At 47.1% G+C, this 10,000-nt stretch overlaps 31 non-coding genes and 3 pseudogenes across 31 annotated transcripts in view; all 34 read right to left on the bottom strand.

Annotated features, from left to right (window-relative positions):
• The window catches only part of LOC146239137 (5S ribosomal RNA), a 119-nt gene extending 104 nt beyond the window's left edge, over window positions 1-15 (bottom strand). The window contains exon 1 of the ribosomal RNA XR_014735467.1: window positions 1-15. This exon is cut by the window's left edge and continues 104 nt beyond it. This is a non-coding gene — a ribosomal RNA (5S ribosomal RNA).
• Window positions 16-187: 172 nt separating this feature from the next.
• Window positions 188-306, bottom strand: LOC146239136 (5S ribosomal RNA). Its single transcript, XR_014738843.1, has one exon. It is a non-coding gene; the product is annotated as a 5S ribosomal RNA (ribosomal RNA).
• Window positions 307-482: 176 nt separating this feature from the next.
• LOC146239135 (5S ribosomal RNA) lies at window positions 483-601 on the bottom strand. Its single transcript, XR_014735466.1, has one exon. It is a non-coding gene; the product is annotated as a 5S ribosomal RNA (ribosomal RNA).
• Window positions 602-785: 184 nt separating this feature from the next.
• Window positions 786-904, bottom strand: LOC146239134 (5S ribosomal RNA). Its single transcript, XR_014738842.1, has one exon. It is a non-coding gene; the product is annotated as a 5S ribosomal RNA (ribosomal RNA).
• A 182-nt stretch (window positions 905-1,086) lies between these two features.
• Window positions 1,087-1,205, bottom strand: LOC146239133 (5S ribosomal RNA). Its single transcript, XR_014736549.1, has one exon. It is a non-coding gene; the product is annotated as a 5S ribosomal RNA (ribosomal RNA).
• A 178-nt stretch (window positions 1,206-1,383) lies between these two features.
• Window positions 1,384-1,502, bottom strand: LOC146239132 (5S ribosomal RNA; annotated as a pseudogene).
• A 194-nt stretch (window positions 1,503-1,696) lies between these two features.
• Window positions 1,697-1,815, bottom strand: LOC146239131 (5S ribosomal RNA). The gene has a single exon (XR_014735465.1). It is a non-coding gene; the product is annotated as a 5S ribosomal RNA (ribosomal RNA).
• A 186-nt stretch (window positions 1,816-2,001) lies between these two features.
• On the bottom strand, window positions 2,002-2,120 carry LOC146239130 (5S ribosomal RNA). The gene has a single exon (XR_014735463.1). It is a non-coding gene; the product is annotated as a 5S ribosomal RNA (ribosomal RNA).
• A 182-nt stretch (window positions 2,121-2,302) lies between these two features.
• On the bottom strand, window positions 2,303-2,421 carry LOC146239129 (5S ribosomal RNA). Its single transcript, XR_014735462.1, has one exon. It is a non-coding gene; the product is annotated as a 5S ribosomal RNA (ribosomal RNA).
• Window positions 2,422-2,603: 182 nt separating this feature from the next.
• Window positions 2,604-2,722, bottom strand: LOC146239128 (5S ribosomal RNA). The gene has a single exon (XR_014735461.1). It is a non-coding gene; the product is annotated as a 5S ribosomal RNA (ribosomal RNA).
• Window positions 2,723-2,896: 174 nt separating this feature from the next.
• Window positions 2,897-3,015, bottom strand: LOC146239127 (5S ribosomal RNA). The gene has a single exon (XR_014734795.1). It is a non-coding gene; the product is annotated as a 5S ribosomal RNA (ribosomal RNA).
• Window positions 3,016-3,197: 182 nt separating this feature from the next.
• Window positions 3,198-3,316, bottom strand: LOC146239126 (5S ribosomal RNA). Its single transcript, XR_014740308.1, has one exon. It is a non-coding gene; the product is annotated as a 5S ribosomal RNA (ribosomal RNA).
• Window positions 3,317-3,498: 182 nt separating this feature from the next.
• On the bottom strand, window positions 3,499-3,617 carry LOC146239125 (5S ribosomal RNA). The gene has a single exon (XR_014735460.1). It is a non-coding gene; the product is annotated as a 5S ribosomal RNA (ribosomal RNA).
• Window positions 3,618-3,791: 174 nt separating this feature from the next.
• LOC146239124 (5S ribosomal RNA) lies at window positions 3,792-3,910 on the bottom strand. The gene has a single exon (XR_014739358.1). It is a non-coding gene; the product is annotated as a 5S ribosomal RNA (ribosomal RNA).
• A 182-nt stretch (window positions 3,911-4,092) lies between these two features.
• LOC146239123 (5S ribosomal RNA) lies at window positions 4,093-4,211 on the bottom strand. Its single transcript, XR_014734812.1, has one exon. It is a non-coding gene; the product is annotated as a 5S ribosomal RNA (ribosomal RNA).
• A 182-nt stretch (window positions 4,212-4,393) lies between these two features.
• LOC146239122 (5S ribosomal RNA) lies at window positions 4,394-4,512 on the bottom strand. The gene has a single exon (XR_014738841.1). It is a non-coding gene; the product is annotated as a 5S ribosomal RNA (ribosomal RNA).
• A 182-nt stretch (window positions 4,513-4,694) lies between these two features.
• LOC146239121 (5S ribosomal RNA) lies at window positions 4,695-4,813 on the bottom strand. Its single transcript, XR_014735459.1, has one exon. It is a non-coding gene; the product is annotated as a 5S ribosomal RNA (ribosomal RNA).
• A 178-nt stretch (window positions 4,814-4,991) lies between these two features.
• LOC146239120 (5S ribosomal RNA) lies at window positions 4,992-5,110 on the bottom strand (annotated as a pseudogene).
• A 186-nt stretch (window positions 5,111-5,296) lies between these two features.
• Window positions 5,297-5,415, bottom strand: LOC146239119 (5S ribosomal RNA). Its single transcript, XR_014739580.1, has one exon. It is a non-coding gene; the product is annotated as a 5S ribosomal RNA (ribosomal RNA).
• Window positions 5,416-5,597: 182 nt separating this feature from the next.
• On the bottom strand, window positions 5,598-5,716 carry LOC146239118 (5S ribosomal RNA). The gene has a single exon (XR_014735096.1). It is a non-coding gene; the product is annotated as a 5S ribosomal RNA (ribosomal RNA).
• A 186-nt stretch (window positions 5,717-5,902) lies between these two features.
• LOC146239117 (5S ribosomal RNA) lies at window positions 5,903-6,021 on the bottom strand. Its single transcript, XR_014735457.1, has one exon. It is a non-coding gene; the product is annotated as a 5S ribosomal RNA (ribosomal RNA).
• A 172-nt stretch (window positions 6,022-6,193) lies between these two features.
• LOC146239116 (5S ribosomal RNA) lies at window positions 6,194-6,312 on the bottom strand. The gene has a single exon (XR_014738840.1). It is a non-coding gene; the product is annotated as a 5S ribosomal RNA (ribosomal RNA).
• Window positions 6,313-6,488: 176 nt separating this feature from the next.
• On the bottom strand, window positions 6,489-6,607 carry LOC146239115 (5S ribosomal RNA). Its single transcript, XR_014735456.1, has one exon. It is a non-coding gene; the product is annotated as a 5S ribosomal RNA (ribosomal RNA).
• A 184-nt stretch (window positions 6,608-6,791) lies between these two features.
• Window positions 6,792-6,910, bottom strand: LOC146239114 (5S ribosomal RNA). Its single transcript, XR_014738839.1, has one exon. It is a non-coding gene; the product is annotated as a 5S ribosomal RNA (ribosomal RNA).
• Window positions 6,911-7,092: 182 nt separating this feature from the next.
• LOC146239113 (5S ribosomal RNA) lies at window positions 7,093-7,211 on the bottom strand. Its single transcript, XR_014736537.1, has one exon. It is a non-coding gene; the product is annotated as a 5S ribosomal RNA (ribosomal RNA).
• Window positions 7,212-7,389: 178 nt separating this feature from the next.
• Window positions 7,390-7,508, bottom strand: LOC146239112 (5S ribosomal RNA; annotated as a pseudogene).
• A 194-nt stretch (window positions 7,509-7,702) lies between these two features.
• On the bottom strand, window positions 7,703-7,821 carry LOC146239111 (5S ribosomal RNA). Its single transcript, XR_014735455.1, has one exon. It is a non-coding gene; the product is annotated as a 5S ribosomal RNA (ribosomal RNA).
• A 186-nt stretch (window positions 7,822-8,007) lies between these two features.
• LOC146239110 (5S ribosomal RNA) lies at window positions 8,008-8,126 on the bottom strand. The gene has a single exon (XR_014735454.1). It is a non-coding gene; the product is annotated as a 5S ribosomal RNA (ribosomal RNA).
• Window positions 8,127-8,308: 182 nt separating this feature from the next.
• On the bottom strand, window positions 8,309-8,427 carry LOC146239109 (5S ribosomal RNA). The gene has a single exon (XR_014735453.1). It is a non-coding gene; the product is annotated as a 5S ribosomal RNA (ribosomal RNA).
• A 178-nt stretch (window positions 8,428-8,605) lies between these two features.
• LOC146239108 (5S ribosomal RNA) lies at window positions 8,606-8,724 on the bottom strand. Its single transcript, XR_014735095.1, has one exon. It is a non-coding gene; the product is annotated as a 5S ribosomal RNA (ribosomal RNA).
• A 186-nt stretch (window positions 8,725-8,910) lies between these two features.
• On the bottom strand, window positions 8,911-9,029 carry LOC146239107 (5S ribosomal RNA). Its single transcript, XR_014735451.1, has one exon. It is a non-coding gene; the product is annotated as a 5S ribosomal RNA (ribosomal RNA).
• A 172-nt stretch (window positions 9,030-9,201) lies between these two features.
• On the bottom strand, window positions 9,202-9,320 carry LOC146239106 (5S ribosomal RNA). Its single transcript, XR_014738838.1, has one exon. It is a non-coding gene; the product is annotated as a 5S ribosomal RNA (ribosomal RNA).
• A 194-nt stretch (window positions 9,321-9,514) lies between these two features.
• LOC146239105 (5S ribosomal RNA) lies at window positions 9,515-9,633 on the bottom strand. Its single transcript, XR_014735450.1, has one exon. It is a non-coding gene; the product is annotated as a 5S ribosomal RNA (ribosomal RNA).
• A 178-nt stretch (window positions 9,634-9,811) lies between these two features.
• On the bottom strand, window positions 9,812-9,930 carry LOC146239104 (5S ribosomal RNA). The gene has a single exon (XR_014735094.1). It is a non-coding gene; the product is annotated as a 5S ribosomal RNA (ribosomal RNA).
• Window positions 9,931-10,000: the final 70 nt, after the last annotated feature.

The following is a 10,000-nucleotide window of genomic DNA, read 5'->3' as shown; positions in this document are numbered from 1 at the left end:
GGTATGGCCGTACGAAATAAGTTGACAACCATAGGCTACTTATCCATATACAGATTTAGCAATTGACAATGCAAGGTGGTCTCTCTCTCTCTCTCTCGTGTCAAAATGAAAACAGCTTCCAGCCCCTTTCATGAAGGACTACTTGTGCATATTGCAAGATTTCAGTTTCTAAGTGAATGAGCAAAAGAGCATACAGCACCTGGTATTCCCAGGCGGTCTCCCATCCAAGTACTAACCAGGCCCGACCCTGCTTAGCTTCCGAGATCAGACGTGATCGGGCGTTGCCAGGCTGGTATGGCCGTACGAAATAAGTTGACAACCATAGGCTACTTATCCATATACAGATTTAGCAATTGACAATGCAAGGTGGTCTCTCTCTCTCTCTCTCTCTCGTGTCAAAATGAAAACAGCTTCCAGCCCCTTTCATGAAGGACTACTTGTGCATATTGCAAGATTTCAGTTTCTAAGTGAATGAGCAAAAGAGCATACAGCACCTGGTATTCCCAGGCGGTCTCCCATCCAAGTACTAACCAGGCCCGACCCTGCTTAGCTTCCGAGATCAGACGAGATCGGGCGTTGCCAGGCTGGTATGGCCGTACGAAATAAGTTGACAACCATAGGCTACTTATCCATATACAGATTTAGCAATTGACAATGCAAGGTAGTCTCTCTCTCTCTCTCTCTCTCTCTCTCTCGTGTCAAAATGAAAACAGCTTCCAGCCCCTTTCATGAAGGACTACTTGTGCATATTGCAAGATGTCAGTTTCTAAGTGAATGAGCAAAAGAGCATACAGCACCTGGTATTCCCAGGCGGTCTCCCATCCAAGTACTAACCAGGCCCGACCCTGCTTAGCTTCCGAGATCAGACGTGATCGGGCGTTGCCAGGCTGGTATGGCCGTACGAAATAAGTTGACAACCATAGGCTACTTATCCATATACAGATTTAGCAATTGACAATGCAAGGTAGTCTCTCTCTCTCTCTCTCTCTCTCTCTCGTGTCAAAATGAAAACAGCTTCCAGCCCCTTTCATGAAGGACTACTTGTGCATATTGCAAGATGTCAGTTTCTAAGTGAATGAGCAAAAGAGCATACAGCACCTGGTATTCCCAGGCGGTCTCCCATCCAAGTACTAACCAGGCCCAACCCTGCTTAGCTTCCGAGATCAGACGAGATCGGGCGTTGCCAGGCTGGTATGGCCGTACGAAATAAGTTGACAACCATAGGCTACTTATCCATATACAGATTTAGCAATTGACAATGCAAGGTAGTCTCTCTCTCTCTCTCTCTCTCTCGTGTCAAAATGAAAACAGCTTCCAGCCCCTTTCATGAAGGACTACTTGTGCATATTGCAAGATGTCAGTTTCTAAGTGAATGAGCAAAAGAGCATACAGCACCTGGTATTCCCAGGCGGTCTCCCATCCAAGTACTAACCAGGCCCGACCCTGCTTAGCTTCCGGGATCAGACAAGATCGGGCGTTGCCAGGCTGGTATGGCCGTACGAAATAAGTTGACAACCATAGGCTACTTATCCATATACAGATTTAGCAATTGACAATGCAAGGTAGTCTCTCTCTCTCTCTCTCTCTCTCTCTCTCTCTCTCTCTCGTGTCAAAATGAAAACAGCTTCCAGCCCCTTTCATGAAGGACTACTTGTGCATATTGCAAGATGTCAGTTTCTAAGTGAATGAGCAAAAGAGCATACAGCACCTGGTATTCCCAGGCGGTCTCCCATCCAAGTACTAACCAGGCCCGACCCTGCTTAGCTTCCGAGATCAGACGAGATCGGGCGTTGCCAGGCTGGTATGGCCGTACGAAATAAGTTGACAACCATAGGCTACTTATCCATATACAGATTTAGCAATTGACAATGCAAGGTAGTCTCTCTCTCTCTCTCTCTCTCTGTCTCTCTCGTGTCAAAATGAAAACAGCTTCCAGCCCCTTTCATGAAGGACTACTTGTGCATATTGCAAGATGTCAGTTTCTAAGTGAATGAGCAAAAGAGCATACAGCACCTGGTATTCCCAGGCGGTCTCCCATCCAAGTACTAACCAGGCCCGACCCTGCTTAGCTTCCGAGATCAGACGAGATCGGGCGTTGCCAGGCTGGTATGGCCGTACGAAATAAGTTGACAACCATAGGCTACTTATCCATATACAGATTTAGCAATTGACAATGCAAGGTAGTCTCTCTCTCTCTCTCTCTCTCTCTCTCGTGTCAAAATGAAAACAGCTTCCAGCCCCTTTCATGAAGGACTACTTGTGCATATTGCAAGATGTCAGTTTCTAAGTGAATGAGCAAAAGAGCATACAGCACCTGGTATTCCCAGGCGGTCTCCCATCCAAGTACTAACCAGGCCCGACCCTGCTTAGCTTCCGAGATCAGACGAGATCGGGCGTTGCCAGGCTGGTATGGCCGTACGAAATAAGTTGACAACCATAGGCTACTTATCCATATACAGATTTAGCAATTGACAATGCAAGGTAGTCTCTCTCTCTCTCTCTCTCTCTCTCTCGTGTCAAAATGAAAACAGCTTCCAGCCCCTTTCATGAAGGACTACTTGTGCATATTGCAAGATGTCAGTTTCTAAGTGAATGAGCAAAAGAGCATACAGCACCTGGTATTCCCAGGCGGTCTCCCATCCAAGTACTAACCAGGCCCGACCCTGCTTAGCTTCCGAGATCAGACGAGATCGGGCGTTGCCAGGCTGGTATGGCCGTACGAAATAAGTTGACAACCATAGGCTACTTATCCATATACAGATTTAGCAATTGACAATGCAAGGTGGTCTCTCTCTCTCTCTCTCTCGTGTCAAAATGAAAACAGCTTCCAGCCCCTTTCATGAAGGACTACTTGTGCATATTGCAAGATTTCAGTTTCTAAGTGAATGAGCAAAAGAGCATGCAGCACCTGGTATTCCCAGGCGGTCTCCCATCCAAGTACTAACCAGGCCCGACCCTGCTTAGCTTCCGAGATCAGACGAGATCGGGCGTTGCCAGGCTGGTATGGCCGTACGAAATAAGTTGACAACCATAGGCTACTTATCCATATACAGATTTTGCAATTGACAATGCAAGGTAGTCTCTCTCTCTCTCTCTCTCTCTCTCTCGTGTCAAAATGAAAACAGCTTCCAGCCCCTTTCATGAAGGACTACTTGTGCATATTGCAAGATGTCAGTTTCTAAGTGAATGAGCAAAAGAGCATACAGCACCTGGTATTCCCAGGCGGTCTCCCATCCAAGTACTAACCAGGCCCGACCCTGCTTAGCTTCCGAGATCAGACGAGATCGGGCGTTGCCAGGCTGGTATGGCCGTACTAAATAAGTTGACAACCATAGGCTACTTATCCATATACAGATTTAGCAATTGACAATGCAAGGTAGTCTCTCTCTCTCTCTCTCTCTCTCTCTCGTGTCAAAATGAAAACAGCTTCCAGCCCCTTTCATGAAGGACTACTTGTGCATATTGCAAGATGTCAGTTTCTAAGTGAATGAGCAAAAGAGCATACAGCACCTGGTATTCCCAGGCGGTCTCCCATCCAAGTACTAACCAGGCCCGACCCTGCTTAGCTTCCGAGATCAGACGAGATCGGGCGTTGCCAGGCTGGTATGGCCGTACGAAATAAGTTGACAACCATAGGCTACTTATCCATATACAGATTTAGCAATTGACAATGCAAGGTGGTCTCTCTCTCTCTCTCTCTCGTGTCAAAATGAAAACAGCTTCCAGCCCCTTTCATGAAGGACTACTTGTGCATATTGCAAGATTTCAGTTTCTAAGTGAATAAGCAAAAGAGCATACAGCACCTGGTATTCCCAGGCGGTCTCCCATCCAAGTACTAACCAGGCCCGACCCTGCTTAGCTTCCGAGATCAGACGAGATCGGGCGTGGCCAGGCTGGTATGGCCGTACGAAATAAGTTGACAACCATAGGCTACTTATCCATATACAGATTTAGCAATTGACAATGCAAGGTAGTCTCTCTCTCTCTCTCTCTCTCTCTCTCGTGTCAAAATGAAAACAGCTTCCAGCCCCTTTCATGAAGGACTACTTGTGCATATTGCAAGATTTCAGTTTCTAAGTGAATGAGCAAAAGAGCATACAGCACCTGGTATTCCCAGGCGGTCTCCCATCCAAGTACTAACCAGGCCCGACCCTGCTTAGCTTCCGAGATCAGACGAGATCGGGCGTTGCCAGGCTGGTATGGCCGTACCAAATAAGTTGACAACCAAAGGCTACTTATCCATATACAGATTTAGCAATTGACAATGCAAGGTAGTCTCTCTCTCTCTCTCTCTCTCTCTCTCGTGTCAAAATGAAAACAGCTTCCAGCCCCTTTCATGAAGGACTACTTGTGCATATTGCAAGATGTCAGTTTCTAAGTGAATGAGCAAAAGAGCATACAGCACCTGGTATTCCCAGGCGGTCTCCCATCCAAGTACTAACCAGGCCCGACCCTGCTTAGCTTCCGAGATCAGACGTGATCGGGCGTTGCCAGGCTGGTATGGCCGTACGAAATAAGTTGACAACCATAGGCTACTTATCCATATACAGATTTAGCAATTGACAATGCAAGGTAGTCTCTCTCTCTCTCTCTCTCTCTCTCTCGTGTCAAAATGAAAACAGCTTCCAGCCCCTTTCATGAAGGACTACTTGTGCATATTGCAAGATGTCAGTTTCTAAGTGAATGAGCAAAAGAGCATACAGCACCTGGTATTCCCAGGCGGTCTCCCATCCAAGTACTAACCAGGCCCGACCCTGCTTAGCTTCCGAGATCAGACGAGATCGGGCGTTGCCAGGCTGGTATGGCCGTACGAAATAAGTTGACAACCATAGGCTACTTATCCATATACAGATTTAGCAATTGACAATGCAAGGTAGTCTCTCTCTCTCTCTCTCTCTCTCGTGTCAAAATGAAAACAGCTTCCAGCCCCTTTCATGAAGGACTACTTGTGCATATTGCAAGATGTCAGTTTCTAAGTGAATGAGCAAAAGAGCATACAGCACCTGGTATTCCCAGGCGGTCTCCCATTCAAGTACTAACCAGGCCCGACCCTGCTTAGCTTCCGGGATCAGACGAGATCGGGCGTTGCCAGGCTGGTATGGCCGTACGAAATAAGTTGACAACCATAGGCTACTTATCCATATACAGATTTAGCAATTGACAATGCAAGGTAGTCTCTCTCTCTCTCTCTCTCTCTCTCTCTCTCGTGTCAAAATGAAAACAGCTTCCAGCCCCTTTCATGAAGGACTACTTGTGCATATTGCAAGATGTCAGTTTCTAAGTGAATGAGCAAAAGAGCATACAGCACCTGGTATTCCCAGGCGGTCTCCCATCCAAGTACTAACCAGGCCCGACCCTGCTTAGCTTCCGAGATCAGACGAGATCGGGCGTTGCCAGGCTGGTATGGCCGTACAAAATAAGTTGACAACCATAGGCTACTTATCCATATACAGATTTAGCAATTGACAATGCAAGGTAGTCTCTCTCTCTCTCTCTCTCTCTCTCTCGTGTCAAAATGAAAACAGCTTCCAGCCCCTTTCATGAAGGACTACTTGTGCATATTGCAAGATGTCAGTTTCTAAGTGAATGAGCAAAAGAGCATACAGCACCTGGTATTCCCAGGCGGTCTCCCATCCAAGTACTAACCAGGCCCGACCCTGCTTAGCTTCCGGGATCAGACGAGATCGGGCGTTGCCAGGCTGGTATGGCCGTACGAAATAAGTTGACAACCATAGGCTACTTATCCATATACAGATTTAGCAATTGACAATGCAAGGTAGTCTCTCTCTCTCTCTCTCTCTCTCTCTCTCTCGTGTCAAAATGAAAACAGCTTCCAGCCCCTTTCATGAAGGACTACTTGTGCATATTGCAAGATGTCAGTTTCTAAGTGAATGAGCAAAAGAGCATACAGCACCTGGTATTCCCAGGCGGTCTCCCATCCAAGTACTAACCAGGCCCGACCCTGCTTAGCTTCCGAGATCAGACGAGATCGGGCGTTGCCAGGCTGGTATGGCCGTACGAAATAAGTTGACAACCATAGGCTACTTATCCATATACAGATTTAGCAATTGACAATGCAAGGTGGTCTCTCTCTCTCTCTCTCGTGTCAAAATGAAAACAGCTTCCAGCCCCTTTCATGAAGGACTACTTGTGCATATTGCAAGATTTCAGTTTCTAAGTGAATGAGCAAAAGAGCATACAGCACCTGGTATTCCCAGGCGGTCTCCCATCCAAGTACTAACCAGGCCCGACCCTGCTTAGCTTCCGAGATCAGACGTGATCGGGCGTTGCCAGGCTGGTATGGCCGTACGAAATAAGTTGACAACCATAGGCTACTTATCCATATACAGATTTAGCAATTGACAATGCAAGGTGGTCTCTCTCTCTCTCTCTCTCTCGTGTCAAAATGAAAACAGCTTCCAGCCCCTTTCATGAAGGACTACTTGTGCATATTGCAAGATTTCAGTTTCTAAGTGAATGAGCAAAAGAGCATACAGCACCTGGTATTCCCAGGCGGTCTCCCATCCAAGTACTAACCAGGCCCGACCCTGCTTAGCTTCCGAGATCAGACGAGATCGGGCGTTGCCAGGCTGGTATGGCCGTACGAAATAAGTTGACAACCATAGGCTACTTATCCATATACAGATTTAGCAATTGACAATGCAAGGTAGTCTCTCTCTCTCTCTCTCTCTCTCTCTCTCGTGTCAAAATGAAAACAGCTTCCAGCCCCTTTCATGAAGGACTACTTGTGCATATTGCAAGATGTCAGTTTCTAAGTGAATGAGCAAAAGAGCATACAGCACCTGGTATTCCCAGGCGGTCTCCCATCCAAGTACTAACCAGGCCCGACCCTGCTTAGCTTCCGAGATCAGACGTGATCGGGCGTTGCCAGGCTGGTATGGCCGTACGAAATAAGTTGACAACCATAGGCTACTTATCCATATACAGATTTAGCAATTGACAATGCAAGGTAGTCTCTCTCTCTCTCTCTCTCTCTCTCTCGTGTCAAAATGAAAACAGCTTCCAGCCCCTTTCATGAAGGACTACTTGTGCATATTGCAAGATGTCAGTTTCTAAGTGAATGAGCAAAAGAGCATACAGCACCTGGTATTCCCAGGCGGTCTCCCATCCAAGTACTAACCAGGCCCAACCCTGCTTAGCTTCCGAGATCAGACGAGATCGGGCGTTGCCAGGCTGGTATGGCCGTACGAAATAAGTTGACAACCATAGGCTACTTATCCATATACAGATTTAGCAATTGACAATGCAAGGTAGTCTCTCTCTCTCTCTCTCTCTCTCGTGTCAAAATGAAAACAGCTTCCAGCCCCTTTCATGAAGGACTACTTGTGCATATTGCAAGATGTCAGTTTCTAAGTGAATGAGCAAAAGAGCATACAGCACCTGGTATTCCCAGGCGGTCTCCCATCCAAGTACTAACCAGGCCCGACCCTGCTTAGCTTCCGGGATCAGACAAGATCGGGCGTTGCCAGGCTGGTATGGCCGTACGAAATAAGTTGACAACCATAGGCTACTTATCCATATACAGATTTAGCAATTGACAATGCAAGGTAGTCTCTCTCTCTCTCTCTCTCTCTCTCTCTCTCTCTCTCTCGTGTCAAAATGAAAACAGCTTCCAGCCCCTTTCATGAAGGACTACTTGTGCATATTGCAAGATGTCAGTTTCTAAGTGAATGAGCAAAAGAGCATACAGCACCTGGTATTCCCAGGCGGTCTCCCATCCAAGTACTAACCAGGCCCGACCCTGCTTAGCTTCCGAGATCAGACGAGATCGGGCGTTGCCAGGCTGGTATGGCCGTACGAAATAAGTTGACAACCATAGGCTACTTATCCATATACAGATTTAGCAATTGACAATGCAAGGTAGTCTCTCTCTCTCTCTCTCTCTCTCTCTCTCTCGTGTCAAAATGAAAACAGCTTCCAGCCCCTTTCATGAAGGACTACTTGTGCATATTGCAAGATGTCAGTTTCTAAGTGAATGAGCAAAAGAGCATACAGCACCTGGTATTCCCAGGCGGTCTCCCATCCAAGTACTAACCAGGCCCGACCCTGCTTAGCTTCCGAGATCAGACGAGATCGGGCGTTGCCAGGCTGGTATGGCCGTACGAAATAAGTTGACAACCATAGGCTACTTATCCATATACAGATTTAGCAATTGACAATGCAAGGTAGTCTCTCTCTCTCTCTCTCTCTCTCTCTCGTGTCAAAATGAAAACAGCTTCCAGCCCCTTTCATGAAGGACTACTTGTGCATATTGCAAGATGTCAGTTTCTAAGTGAATGAGCAAAAGAGCATACAGCACCTGGTATTCCCAGGCGGTCTCCCATCCAAGTACTAACCAGGCCCGACCCTGCTTAGCTTCCGAGATCAGACGAGATCGGGCGTTGCCAGGCTGGTATGGCCGTACGAAATAAGTTGACAACCATAGGTTACTTATCCATATACAGATTTAGCAATTGACAATGCAAGGTAGTCTCTCTCTCTCTCTCTCTCTCTCGTGTCAAAATGAAAACAGCTTCCAGCCCCTTTCATGAAGGACTACTTGTGCATATTGCAAGATGTCAGTTTCTAAGTGAATGAGCAAAAGAGCATACAGCACCTGGTATTCCCAGGCGGTCTCCCATCCAAGTACTAACCAGGCCCGACCCTGCTTAGCTTCCGGGATCAGACGAGATCGGGCGTTGCCAGGCTGGTATGGCCGTACGAAATAAGTTGACAACCATAGGCTACTTATCCATATACAGATTTAGCAATTGACAATGCAAGGTAGTCTCTCTCTCTCTCTCTCTCTCTCTCTCTCTCGTGTCAAAATGAAAACAGCTTCCAGCCCCTTTCATGAAGGACTACTTGTGCATATTGCAAGATGTCAGTTTCTAAGTGAATGAGCAAAAGAGCATACAGCACCTGGTATTCCCAGGCGGTCTCCCATCCAAGTACTAACCAGGCCCGACCCTGCTTAGCTTCCGAGATCAGACGAGATCGGGCGTTGCCAGGCTGGTATGGCCGTACGAAATAAGTTGACAACCATAGGCTACTTATCCATATACAGATTTAGCAATTGACAATGCAAGGTGGTCTCTCTCTCTCTCTCTCGTGTCAAAATGAAAACAGCTTCCAGCCCCTTTCATGAAGGACTACTTGTGCATATTGCAAGATTTCAGTTTCTAAGTGAATGAGCAAAAGAGCATACAGCACCTGGTATTCCCAGGCGGTCTCCCATCCAAGTACTAACCAGGCCCGACCCTGCTTAGCTTCCGAGATCAGACGTGATCGGGCGTTGCCAGGCTGGTATGGCCGTACGAAATAAGTTGACAACCATAGGCTACTTATCCATATACAGATTTAGCAATTGACAATGCAAGGTAGTCTCTCTCTCTCTCTCTCTCTCTCTCTCTCTCTCTCTCTCGTGTCAAAATGAAAACAGCTTCCAGCCCCTTTCATGAAGGACTACTTGTGCATATTGCAAGATGTCAGTTTCTAAGTGAATGAGCAAAAGAGCATACAGCACCTGGTATTCCCAGGCGGTCTCCCATCCAAGTACTAACCAGGCCCGACCCTGCTTAGCTTCCGAGATCAGACGAGATCGGGCGTTGCCAGGCTGGTATGGCCGTACGAAATAAGTTGACAACCATAGGCTACTTATCCATATACAGATTTAGCAATTGACAATGCAAGGTAGTCTCTCTCTCTCTCTCTCTCTCTCGTGTCAAAATGAAAACAGCTTCCAGCCCCTTTCATGAAGGACTACTTGTGCATATTGCAAGATGTCAGTTTCTAAGTGAATGAGCAAAAGAGCATACAGCACCTGGTATTCCCAGGCGGTCTCCCATCCAAGTACTAACCAGGCCCGACCCTGCTTAGCTTCCGGGATCAGACGAGATCGGGCGTTGCCAGGCTGGTATGGCCGTACGAAATAAGTTGACAACCATAGGCTACTTATCCATATACAGATTTAGCAATTGACAATGCAAGGTAGTCTCTC

The sequence above is a fragment of the Hypomesus nipponensis genome, chromosome 20, assembly GCF_054491055.1.
Source record: "Hypomesus nipponensis isolate SF chromosome 20, ASM5449105v1, whole genome shotgun sequence".
Classification (NCBI taxonomy): domain Eukaryota; kingdom Metazoa; phylum Chordata; class Actinopteri; order Osmeriformes; family Osmeridae; genus Hypomesus; species Hypomesus nipponensis.
The sequence above is the reverse complement of the archived record's forward strand: the minus strand, read 5'-3'. Positions and strand labels throughout refer to the sequence as shown.